Here is a 14,113-nt window from a genome sequence, read left to right as displayed (position 1 = left end):
TTGTACATATGTATCTGGCATCATTGCTATATTTTTCTACTATTCCTTTAATTTTAGTTATTCGAGTTTTAATATGGGGGAAATCTGTAACTGACAGAGGGAACATTAATTATCGGCCAGTTCCACGATCATATACAGATGTGATGATGAAACGTGTAATACTTCCTATCCCATCCTATAGAAAGGTAGAGATCTATGAGAGAAGTCATCTCACTATCATGTTCTGTATGTAGCAGTGGGGGAGGGGGAGGACTTGGAATAAAAGAGAAGATATGGAAATGTTTTACATTATTCAATCATATTCACATTCCATTTCTATTCATCTTCTTGATAATAAAGCATTGATGATATTTCTGGGATAAATGTCTCATCTGATGATCTCAGGTCTCAGTGTCGGATTTGGCGGTATAATAGGGCTGATTATTTCTCTGTAACGTTCTTCACAATTCAGGCGGCAAATTTGAAATCTGAGCCAATCAGAGCTGTGGGCGTTTCCTTCATCAGCCAGTAATATCTTTTTGCTGAGGCGTCCAAAAAAAAAAAAAAAAAATGTGCTATTTCTCCGTTTTCCCCCCAGAAAATACTTGTTCAGTAGACTTTTCATTGATCTCTATAGGAAACATTCTCTAGCAGGGCGGATTCTGTATTGTGATGGATAAAATCAAACCCTAAAACAATAATAATTTAACACGTTTTTATTCCTAAACCACCGCTAAAGGGACCGGTGATTGCTTCCCGGAAGAAGATTCTATATGAGGAATATGAAAGTTTAGTCCATCACATTTGATATTTTTCTTTTTTAATAAAGATTCTGATGGAGGCTGTGACTGATCTGTGTTGATGTTTCAGGTGGGGATGTTTGGTATATAATGAATAATTTCTGATCTGTAGAAGAAATGTAGTAAAAGTAAAGTATGGAGGAGAATGAGGAGGAGTCTCTGTAAGAAGACATTGTTCTATAAATCTTTATAATAGGATAGAAGTGGCAATGGCTGGAAGCACTGACACGTCTCATGATCGCCCATTGGGCTCCCCACCAAGGTGAAATCTTTAGATATCCAATCAGATCTCCCAATGAATGTCCGCATATTTCTAGGTAGGAAATGTTCTCAGTACAATTTCCCTGTATTAGAAGTGTGAATAAACAATCTGCGGTTTGGGGCATTTAAACCAATAAATAATTGGCTGCTCGCCGTAGACACAATCAGGGATCTCGGGGCTCTCTATAGAGATGGGGGAGACTGAGAAAAGCTTTTGTGCTGCAGTATAAGGATGAGAGAGAAGATAAAGGCGGGAGTCTAGATTTATCATCTGGCGTCACTCAGAATACATTTATAGAAGAATTTATTTAGACCAGAAAATCGCACTAAAACATTTAGGTTCATGGTATTTGATACATCTTCACCTAGCCCAAAAAAAATTTAAAATCAGTTTTGCACCCCATAGAAATGAGAGTAGAGCTCTGCTGTGATTGGTTGTTCTCACAGTACAACTCTCCTCTATTAGAAGTGTAAATAAACAATTTGCGGTTTGAAGTAATTAAACCAATGAACACAATTTGCTGCTCTTAACCGTTGATAATCACACAATCGGGGATGTCCGGATCTTTGTAGAGATGTGGGAGCTCTGAGAAGAGATTTGGGTTTTGTGAAATAAGAATTGATCCGAATTGTTTGGCGGGTTTTAGGATGTAGGGAGAGAATACAGGAGGACATCTAGGATTTATGATATCCTAATATAATATAGAATCAGAAGCTTTTTTATGGCAGCAAAGCGCACTAATAATCGTATTTGGGATTATAGATTCACATATTTTCCCTTAGGAAATAAAGATAGTTTCGCTGATGGTTATACTGAGTAGAGCTCTGCTGTGATGTCTGTGGGTGGCTCTTAGAAGAGCCTTTGTGTGTTGTTGGGATGATGGGTGGTGGGGGATGGGGAGATTACTTGGCGCTGGTGTACTTGGTGACGGCCTTGGTGCCCTCAGAGACGGCGTGCTTGGCCAGCTCTCCGGGCAGGAGGAGGCGGACGGCGGTCTGTATCTCCCGGGAGGTGATGGTGGAGCGCTTGTTGTAATGAGCCAGGCAGGAAGCTCGAAGATGTCATTGACGAAGGAGTTCATGATGCTCATGGCCTTGAAGGAGATGCCGGTGTCGGGGTGGACCTGCTTGAGCACCTTGTAGACGTAGATGGCATAACTCTCCTTCCTGCTCTTCCTCCGCTTCTTGCCGTCCTTCTTCTGGCTCTTGGTCACGGCTTTCTTGGAGCCCTTCTTGGGCGCCGGGGCGGACTTGGCTGGTTCAGGCATTGTCAGAATTAATAATTAATAATAATTAATAATATCTCGCTGTGCCTCCATTATGTCAGCATGTTGATACTGCTCTGACTATAACAGTATCTATTTATGGTTAATAATAAGCAAAGATCTGTGTGAAAGGAGAATCTCAACTTATTCCATAAATCTATATGTAGCGAGTCCTTTTTTATTGAATAATTTCTTTTTAAAAGCATATACCAATCTTAGTGAAAACAGTCTACAGTATGGAATATATAAAAAAAGTTTTATTCACTAGACATGTAATCACGATAAATGATCAAACTTAAGATGACACCAAAAAAGATATAACTTCACGAACATACAAACTTCAAACAACAACTGCAATGTGATGTGTAGCTCAATAATGAAAGTGAAACTAAAACAAAGTTAAAGTGAAATGAAAGCAAGATTCCATTTCCCCAGATGTAGTAAAAACCATATTTAATGTATACTATACAATCAGACCACAATTGTCTGCGCAATGCAAAACCTGATAATCACCTCACTGCAGATGAAGTGAGAATAGGCCATGCAAAACGTGAAACTAATACGCCAATATGCGCTTAATCTGATATTAATAAAAATGTTATAAAAACAAAAATCATCTCTTTAGAGAAAAATCTACATATGGTTTATACGGCTGGGATTGTACTCTCGTTACCCCTTAAATATGAAATGTAAAACATTTCAGGAAGTTCACAAACAATATTGAATAATAATCAAATAATTAGCAAGGCATAATTACCATATTTAAAATGGTGCTAGCTTAGAATAGTAGTTACCAGGTTCCTTAAGATGGCTGCATTTCCAAGATGGTGGCCAATTAGGGCGGAGCTTCGTTTGGCGTCCCTCAAAGGTTCAGATACATGGCAGATTGAAATGGAGTCGTCTGTGTAGATGAGTCTATGCATGATTGTTAGTAGTGTGTGTGTTGTAAGTGTAATGTATGCTGGGCAGTGTCATGTATCTCTCTCATCTGGGATTGCCTTTTTAAATGGTATAGAATAATTACCATAAGTTAAACCCAGAGGGAGTAACATGAACCCTATTGGTTGGAATATCTTATTCATTAACTGGTGATGTCATAGGGTGACAACTCTTGGTCAACCAGTATAATAAAATTAAATAAGATTTCTCCATTTAAGACTATTATAAAACAACATAAAATGTATCCATGCCTTCATCTACTAAATGTCCATTTAATCCACCAGATATCTGAATAAGGAATTAATCTTGATAACACCATTCCAATATTTAATATATCTTATTTAAAATATATATATATATATATATATATATATATATATATATATATATATATATATATATATAGGAAATGACTTTTTAACCCAAGACTTCAATTAACATAGTCAGCAAAATGTCAGTATTGCATTGCACTAGGTTCAGTATGACAGCATTATAGCAGCATTATTTTTCTTCAAATAAACTTCGAACCTTTATATTGACCAATAGCTTACACCCCAGACTTTCTATAGTCTAGCAAGGTCAAACAAAATTTTATGATGCTTTACCACTTACAAGGATTAACATGAAGTCTTTCTCGACATACAGAGATGAGTCATCAAATCAGTAAAGTGAGAATTTAGCAAAACATGAAACAATATAATGTATAACAATTTTCTACATATCTATGTATGTTATTCATATATTTCATTGTTAATATTATGTTACATATAAGATTATAACATATCTGTAAATCCTATTTTTAAATGGATCTAAGCATAGAACATACTGACTTGTTTAAAATACTGACTAAGGTTTATGATTCCAAACAGAGATAAGATTACCTTGGAATAGTGTCAGCTAGTCTTTATCTTAAAGTAAGTCAACAGACTATCTATTTATTTTAGCTCAACACAACCTGTCTGGGATAAACTTGTTGAATAGCCACTTTTCCTGCATAGGCACTTTTTGTTAAAGGAAATTTAACCGTTTAGCAACCTGACAAAAATGGATGTCATTGCTAATTCTATACAGATCAAAATATGACATTTAATTTCTATTTGTAAAAATTAATTTCCCCAAATAACCCTGACATATCCCCCCCTTCCTCCCAGTAGTTTGGTGATCAACCTTAACTAACTGGGAGGAAGTCTCAGTTTCAGGAAAAAGAAAAATGTCCTTCCTCTTTTCTAAGAGAGTAGTTCATATTGGGGATCGTTCATTATAACTTTCAAGCAAAGCAATGAACATGAAAAAGCAGTTCCAAGTGTCAGTTCGTAGCGACTTTGCTATTGTTAGCCATGTCACAACTGTTCCTTGTTAGTCTTTTGAATTTCAATCTCTTCGTAAAGAAACTCAAATTTTCTTGAAATCTCCAACTTCAGCTTGCAAAGTTTAGGTAAATATAGAAATGAACTACTGCTATGGTATTGGCAACAACCATTCAAAACGCAGTAAAATATTGGTGGCAAACAGGAATCCGAGAAATCTCTTTGAACGTGCATTGAACAATGAATGGTCTCAGCATGGTCTAGAGTGTCATACACCCAGACTGAGTTTTGCTCACATGTGCAACGCGCCATTCTCACATCTCCTTCAACTGAAAATAGGAGGTAGTGCGATTCCTCCTAATGGATTTCCTCGGATCAAATGCACAAAGATCTTTTAAAACAAATCTTCCTCTCCGTCAACAAGAACCTTGGGCGTCTCGCAGCATGATTCCTGAAGAGGTGCTTGATTAAATGAGGGGTTCCGTCCTGAGCTGGGCTCCAAGGAGTAAGATGACCCATCCGATTGCCGCGTCTATGGTTAACATCATCGTCTGTACCAATCAACGACCTGGCATGGAAGGTTATTCACCCTCTATTGGATGAAATATACAGTATGAATATATATTCTCATCAATTGACATTTCAATGTGAGGTTGGTAATCTAAGCTTTCTCAGAGTTCTCCTTTATTCCATTGTGGGATCAGTCTTTTATCTGACCACCATGGAAGGTGAGACTAACTTCTGGGGCTCATTAACATGGGGATGTGTTTATCGCCATGGATACCACACATTGAACAATTTACAATGATACAATATTTTGTTTAAATTTACCTACTACTTAGGATAAAAAAAATATTATCTCCCCCTTTGGGGCATCAATGCGATCATGGTAGGCAACAAAACTACCTGACATTGAGGATTCCTTCTGGGTTACCGTATACAACCTTTAACCTCTTGACTTCATTACGTCATTAGGGTTTGATCCTCCTTGGTATCACCGTCATTGGCAATTTTTTGAAATGTGCCCACTTTGAGTGACCTGTTTGAGTCAGAGGGATGAAGTGACCACTGAAAAATAGGAGGGTAGTTAGTATCTCTAACAACCAAGATTCCCCCTGGCATAGATTTCAGGATCCTCAATATTGTGACCTGGGGATAAAATGGTGTTAGAACCTCTGTCTCCTATGCCTTTATTCAGTGTATCCCTCTGATTCCTGCCACTTGGGCATTTAAAGAATTTTGTGGCCCTTGGCTGTCCACAGGATTTGTTCCTAAAGAGGAATTATTTTAATTCTGGGCTACAGTGCCCTGAGAGAACCATGTGATCATCCGATCCAACTTTGGCATCTACTCTGCTGAAAACGTTTTCAGAAATTGTATTATTGGCTCCGCCTACTGCGTTGCCTATGTGTCTCGGGTACAGACAGATGGGGCAGATCCCCATCAGAACCAATTTATTCGGTTCTGGCGTGAGATCTGGGCCTTAATGTCTCTTGATCTTCCCGAGGATTTTGGGGAACCCTAAGATGGGGCAAATCCCTATTTATTTGTGGGGTTCCCCCTCTTGTTGAGGATTTTGGGCATAGCGAGGATTTCCATCCTCAAGGGTGAATTGGGCTCTTTAGGGATACTCCCTAGAGATTCTTTTTAACCTTGGTCCCTGTCCCCTTGGAGGGAAATCCTAAAATTGCCTCTGTTCCCCCCTCCTTATTGGTGGGGTGTCCGGTGTCCTCCTTGAGGTATCCGGTATAATTCTAGCTCCTTTTTATTATTTTTTTTCTTTTTTTTCAGTGTGAGGGTTTGAGGAGAAAGGTGTGTTTTCTGCCACAATTTTGGTAACAGGCTCACGCCTTTCTTTGTATTCACTGGTCTGTTGGATGGAGTACAAATCGTCACTCTCTTTTACCAACCATTCCAGTGAACACCCCAACTTGAAGTCCCTGCCAAACTTATTATTATGTACGTAGGCAATGCCTCAAAGCACAGGCTTTTAAATTCCAAGTGGTTGTACTCAAGCCCCTTCATTGAAGGGTGTTAGGCACTTTTGAGTACACCAAAAATTCAATGGGGCTTTGGTGCTGTACATTTTAAATTATATATAGCAGCTCTAGCAGCAGTGAGATTTTTTTTTGGGCTGCATTTTTAAATTACATCCTGCAGGCACAACACAGAAAGTTGTTTTCATAGGCCTCAGGGTAATCAATAATGTTTAAGGACCCTTTTCATGACAAAAATCAGGGCAGTACTCTTTTTAAAACTTTTTAAATTTCTAGAGGTGTATGGTGTCTTTTTTAGGGGTGCTAGTCTTTTTTGCAGTGACCTGATATGACTCATACCTATTTATGCATGGCTGCCCAATTTCTGCCCTCCTATATTAGAAGATGGATGGGGTAGGACATGGACTCTTTGCCTGACTCCCCCCCCTGTCTGGGTCATAACCAACAGACTGGGAATAATATCTGGGTCTATGAATAATTATTTCATATTTATAATGCAGGACTAATTAAGCATTGCCCTTTTACATGGACACCATGACCGTTTGGAACTCTGCTATTTACTTACTTATGAGTTCCTGTCAGGAATTGAACTGTTACATTTTTTTTTTTTTAAATTTTCCACTGCGGATTACTCGGCAACTTTTTGCTAGAAAAACATTTCTCCTTGCTCAAAACTTCCTAATTATTGCATTAATCATTTACATTTCACTTTCAAATGGTTACTTTCATTACAGTTTACTTGATAAGACTTCTGCCACAATTCTACTTTATCTTGCAGTTTCACGCTACATTCTCTTAACTTATGTGTCCCAATAGAGGTTACTTTCACCTGCTCAAGGAGGTTCCTAATCTCATTCTCTCATTTATTTGGAGTTGAGATTGAAACTTTACTAAACTCCCTTTTGCTGAGCCTTCTGGTGCAGTTCCTCACAAAGATACAGTAAGATTGGCCATGACTCAAAAAGTATGTGATCACGCTTCCTGATGTCTTTTGGTGTTAGATAAGCTATTGGTGAGTTCATACATACAGGTTGTCCTCTACCCATGTCAGATGCCCATTATTGGCCCGACGTTCTGAGGATTTTGATATATGACTCTAACCAGCATTTACATATTACACCATTTCAGACTCAGAGAGGTGTTTCCACACATTTATGATCTGTGCCAAATCTACTGGAGTTGTGGCATTACCACTAGGGACTCACACCTTGCCAGAGTTGGTAGCGTGAACATTTCCTGCTGTAGACATTTTTAAGGCATTTCTATCACATTCATAATTAATAAAAAAAAAAATCCAAAAAAAAATTTATTTTTTTTTTCAAAGTTATTGATTATGTCACCTGATCAATATTTATGATTGGCATATGTAAGAAATCAATAATTATCTCAGCAGTGCCTCCATTATGTCAGAATTAATAATTAATAATAATTAATAATATCTCGCTGTGCCTCCATTATGTCAGCATGTTGATACTGCTCTGACTATAACAGTATCTATTTATGGTTAATAATAAGCAAAGATCTGTGTGAAAGGAGAATCTCAACTTATTCCATAAATCTATATGTAGCGAGTCCTTTTTTATTGAATAATTTCTTTTTAAAAGCATATACCAATCTTAGTGAAAACAGTCTACAGTATGGAATATATAAAAAAAGTTTTATTCACGAGACATGTAATCACGATAAATGATCAAACTTAAGATGACATCAAAAAAGATATAACTTCACGAACATACAAACTTCAAACAACAACTGCAATGTGATGTGTAGCTCAATAATGAAAGTGAAACTAAAACAAAGTTAAAGTGAAATGAAAGCAAGATTCCATTTCCCCAGATGTAGTAAAAACCATATTTAATGTATACTATACAATCAGACCACAATTGTCTGCGCAATGCAAAACCTGATAATCACCTCACTGCAGATGAAGTGAGAATAGGCCATGCAAAACGTGAAACTAATACGCCAATATGCGCTTAATCTGATATTAATAAAAATGTTATAAAAACAAAAATCATCTCTTTAGAGAAAAATCTACATATGGTTTATACGGCTGGGATTGTACTCTCGTTACCCCTTAAATATGAAATGTAAAACATTTCAGGAAGTTCACAAACAATATTGAATAATAATCAAATAATTAGCAAGGCATAATTACCATATTTAAAATGGTGCTAGCTTAGAATAGTAGTTACCAGGTTCCTTAAGATGGCTGCATTTCCAAGATGGTGGCCAATTAGGGCGGAGCTTCGTTTGGCGTCCCTCAAAGGTTCAGATACATGGCAGATTGAAATGGAGTCGTCTGTGTAGATGAGTCTATGCATGATTGTTAGTAGTGTGTGTGTTGTAAGTGTAATGTATGCTGGGCAGTGTCATGTATCTCTCTCATCTGGGATTGCCTTTTTAAATGGTATAGAATAATTACCATAAGTTAAACCCAGAGGGAGTAACATGAACCCTATTGGTTGGAATATCTTATTCATTAACTGGTGATGTCATAGGGTGACAACTCTTGGTCAACCAGTATAATAAAATTAAATAAGATTTCTCCATTTAAGACTATTATAAAACAACATAAAATGTATCCATGCCTTCATCTACTAAATGTCCATTTAATCCACCAGATATCTGAATAAGGAATTAATCTTGATAACACCATTCCAATATTTAATATATCTTATTTAAAATATATATATATATATATATATATATATATATATATATATATATATAGGAAATGACTTTTTAACCCAAGACTTCAATTAACGTAGTCAGCAAAATGTCAGTATTGCATTGCACTAGGTTCAGTATGACAGCATTATAGCAGCATTATTTTTCTTCAAATAAACTTCGAACCTTTATATTGACCTATAGCTTACACCCCAGACTTTCTATAGTCTAGCAAGGTCAAACAAAATTTTATGATGCTTTACCACTTACAAGGATTAACATGAAGTCTTTCTCGACATACAGAGATGAGTCATCAAATCAGTAAAGTGAGAATTTAGCAAAATATGAAACAATATAATGTATAACAATTTTCTACATATCTATGTATGTTATTCATATATTTCATTGTTAATATTATGTTACATATAAGATTATAACATATCTGTAAATCCTATTTTTAAATGGATCTAAGCATAGAACATACTGACTTGTTTAAAATACTGACTAAGGTTTATGATTCCAAACAGAGATAAGATTACCTTGGAATAGTGTCAGCTAGTCTTTATCTTAAAGTAAGTCAACAGACTATCTATTTATTTTAGCTCAACACAACCTGTCTGGGATAAACTTGTTGAATAGCCACTTTTCCTGCATAGGCACTTTTTGTTAAAGGAAATTTAACCGTTTAGCAACCTGACAAAAATGGATGTCATTGCTAATTCTATACAGATCAAAATATGACATTTAATTTCTATTTGTGAAATTAATTTCCCCAAATAACCCTGACAGCATGATAAGGGTTAATGTGTTCTCTCCGCTGTGTGCAGGGAATGTGTGCTGGCTCCGCCCTCATCTGCTGCTTTTATAGGCGTCCTATGCAAATCACTGCTCCTCCCTCCTCACTCTTCTATTGGAGGATTCAGTCATGTGATGGGGAGGGGTGGAATGATTTCCTTCCTTGTTTACTGATTGGTGTAGAAACAAGTCATAACCCTATTGGGTGGCTTCAAATGTAACCAATCACAGAGTGTGACGTCAGAGCAGTGACTGTATAAATGGAAGGAAGGGGGCAGGAATTCGGTATCTTCGTCTGACGACTCTCTCATCTCACAATGTCTGGCCGCGGTAAACAAGGAGGAAAGGTTCGGGCTAAGGCCAAGACCCGATCATCCCGGGCTGGGCTGCAGTTCCCAGTCGGCCGTGTTCACCGTTTGCTCAGGAAGGGCAACTATGCCGAGCGGGTCGGGGCCGGAGCTCCCGTCTATCTCGCCGCCGTCCTCGAGTATCTCACCGCTGAAATCCTCGAGCTGGCCAGCAACGCCGCCCGCGACAACAAGAAGACCCGCATCATCCCCCGACACCTCCAGCTCGCCGTCCGCAACGACGAGGAGCTCAACAAGCTGCTCGGGGGCGTCACCATCGCCCAGGGAGGAGTCCTGCCCAACATACAGGCCGTGCTGCTGCCCAAGAAGACCGAGAGCCACAAGGCTGCCAAGGCCAAGTAATCCCCATCCCCCCCTCCTCACCAAACACAAAGGCTCTTCTAAGAGCCACCCACAGACATCACAGCAGACCTCTACTCTCATTTCTATGGTGTGCAAAACTGATTTTATTTTTTCTATTTTGGGTTAGGTGAAGATTTATCAAATACGATAAACCCAAATATGATTTAGTGCAATTTTCTGCTCTATATAAATTCTTCTATAAATGTATTCTGAGTGGCGCCAGATGATAAATCTAGACTCCCGCCTGTATCTTCTCTCTAATCCTTATACTGCAGCACAAAAGCTTTTCTCAGTCTCCCCCATCTCTATAGAGAGCCCCGAGATCCCGGATTGTGTCTACGGCGAGCAGCCAATTATTTATTGGTTTAAATGCCCAAAACCGCAGATTGTTTATTCACACTTCTAATACAGGGAAATTGTACTGAGAACATTTCCTACCTAGAAATATGCGGACATTCATTGGGAGATCTGATTGGATATCTAAAGATTTCACCTTGGTGGGGAGCCCAATGGGCGATCATGAGAGGTGTCAGTGCTTCCAGCCATTGCCACTTCTATCCTATTATAAAGATTTATAGAACAATGTCTTCTTACAGAGACTCCTCCTCATTCTCCTCCATACTTTACTTTTACTACATTTCTTCTACAGATCAGAAATTATTCATTATATACCAAACATCCCCACCTGAAACATCAACACAGATCAGTCAGAGCCTCCTTCAGATGTTTTTGTTTAATAAAAAAAAAAAAAAAAAATATATATATATATATATATATATATATATATATATATATACACGATCGATATAGCTATTTTAATCATGTGATTGGTTATTCTTTCAAATTCCTCCTATAGAATCCTCTTCTTCCAGGAAACAATCACCGGTCCCTTTAGCGGTAGTTTAAGAATTAAAAAAAAAAATCGTTAAATTATTATTGTTGTTTTAGGATTTGATTTCATACAGAATCCGCCCTGCTAGAGAATGTTTCTTATAGAGATCAATGAAAAGTCTACAGAACAAGTATTTTCTGGGGGGAAAACGGAGAAAGATCTCAGAACACTTTTCCTTTTGGATGCCTCAGCAGAAATTACTGACTGATTAAGGAAACGCCCACAGCTCTGATTGAAAGTAGCAATTTGAAATCTGAGCCAAATTTGCCGCCTGAATTGTAAAGAACGTTACAGAGAAATAATCAGCTCTATTATACCGCCAAATCCGACACTGAGACCTGAGATCATCAGATGAGACATTTATCCCAGAAATATCATCAATGCTTTATTATCAAGAACATGAATAGAAATGGAATGTGAAGATGATTGAATAATGTAAAACATTTCCATATCTTCTCTTTTATTCCAAGTCCTCCCCCTCCCCCACTGCTACATAGAGAACATGATAGTGAGATGACTTCTCTCATAGATCTCTACCTTTCTATAGGATGGGATAGGAAGTATTACACGTTTCATCATCACATCTGTATATGACCGATAATTAATGTTCCCTCTGTCAGAGATGTAACAGTTACAGATTTCCCCCATATTAAAACTAGAGTTAAAAAAACGAAAGTGCTGGTAGAAATATGTAACAATGATGACACTGCCGGATATATATGTACAATGAAACAAATGTTTCATATCTGATCAGCCTCTTCTTTGTAACTAGAAATCAGCAACCTGTTAACAATGTTTCTAAGTAAATGATAAATATATATATATATATATATATATATATATATATTTTTTTTTTTTTTTCTATTTGTTCATATATTTATATATATAATCATGATATGTCATAAAAAATATACAATGAATCAATAAAGAAACTATTGCGCTTCTGATGAATTACAACCGTTTCCTCAGTAAAATATTTATAAACTTCTAAATAAATGAAATTCTCTGCAGTGTAATAAATGACTGGACCCCGCCCCCTTCTCAGCACATTCACAAATCCCAACACTCATTTCTACACATTTATCGTGTAACAATAAGAACTTCCGACCATTGTTTCACTAAGAAATGAAGTGCTGCAATGTCTAGCCGCCCATACACTCTGCGATCTGATTGTTCGATCTGCTTTACATTTACCAAAGATATGGAAGAACACAACAATATTACACATTACATTTAGTATCTAATTGGTTGGACAGTTGTTGTATAGGAAGAGATTATTCGGGTTTGGTGTTTTACCGTGGAAATTGCTAACATCCCTATGGAATATATCGTAGAAAAAATTCCCCTAGGGGGTGGGACTTTCACGGCAATGAACAGGGACTTGAGTATATTGAGTATAAATTTTATTAAACAATGTGAGACAAATTATATAGTACAAAACATGTAATAGACCAAAAAAATGACAAAAAACATCAAATGTGTCATAAAACATGGCCATAGATATGTCTCTGATGCTGGAAGTGTCTGAGATGTCTGGACAGGATCAGACGCGTTTCGGTCAGATTGCCCTTTTCAATAGTCCAACAAGAGAAACCAGGTCTCAGACAGATAAGAGAGTTCTCTATGAGACGGAGAAGAGAAGGCCATGTAGAAAATTAAAATCTTAAGGGGTTGAAGAACCTCAGTTGTCAAGAAACCGCTAATGGTATGCTAATGGAACCTGAGGAAGGAGGCTCCGCCTCCAAAACGCGTTGTCAATAGCAACAGCAGAGGCAGTGCACCCTTGTCTTGAATCCCCCACCTCGCAGCTCCGAACAACTTGTGGCTTCGGCTTTGGCTTCGGTTCTCCTGAGGCGCCGTTGATTACGTCGGTATAGTGCGCAGGCACACTGGAACCGGCATCCGGTGACCAGGCAACACAGGAAGTGAAGGAGAGCGGGGATACAGCGGCGGTAGCCGCGAATGAGGAGACCGCAGAGTCACCATCAGGAGGGAGGGGAGGAGCAAGTAGCTCCTGTTGGAATGCTGTCAAGCGATTACCATAAAGAAAAAGTGTGAGTGCAATTCCAATGTACTGTTTTATTGTCCTTTAATAAAGCGTTATTGCCCGAGGTTGCGTGCGCTTCTCTTAACATGTTTTTATGACACATTTGATGTTTTTTGTAATTTTTTTGGTCTATTACATGTTTTGTACTATATAATTTGTCTCACATTGTTTAATAAAATTTATACTCAATATACTCAAGTCCCTGTTCATTGCCGTGAAAGTCCCACCCCCCTAGGGGAATTTTTTCTACGTTGTTGTATAGGAGATTGTAGAGTGGCTGCTGAGTGAGGAGAATATATAGTTTATGTTGGAACTGAACCTAAAAGTCATTATTTCATGATGAAAAGAATGGAGATCACTAATACTGAGATGATAGAAATATAATAGATGTAATATTTGTGAACATTCCGATTGTGATACAGGAAGAACAAATCTGTGCATCTGCTATATG

At 37.8% G+C, this 14,113-nt stretch overlaps 1 protein-coding gene across 1 annotated transcript in view; it reads right to left on the bottom strand.

Annotated features, from left to right (window-relative positions):
• Positions 1-14,113, bottom strand: part of LOC309564361 (uncharacterized protein) — a 1,000,117-nt gene that overhangs the window by 338,203 nt on the left and 647,801 nt on the right. The window lies entirely within an intron of this gene.

This window comes from Pelophylax lessonae (assembly GCF_965119305.1).
Source record: "Pelophylax lessonae genome assembly, chromosome: 9".
In the NCBI taxonomy this organism is placed as follows: Eukaryota; Metazoa; Chordata; class Amphibia; order Anura; family Ranidae; genus Pelophylax; species Pelophylax lessonae.
The sequence above is the reverse complement of the archived record's forward strand: the minus strand, read 5'-3'. Positions and strand labels throughout refer to the sequence as shown.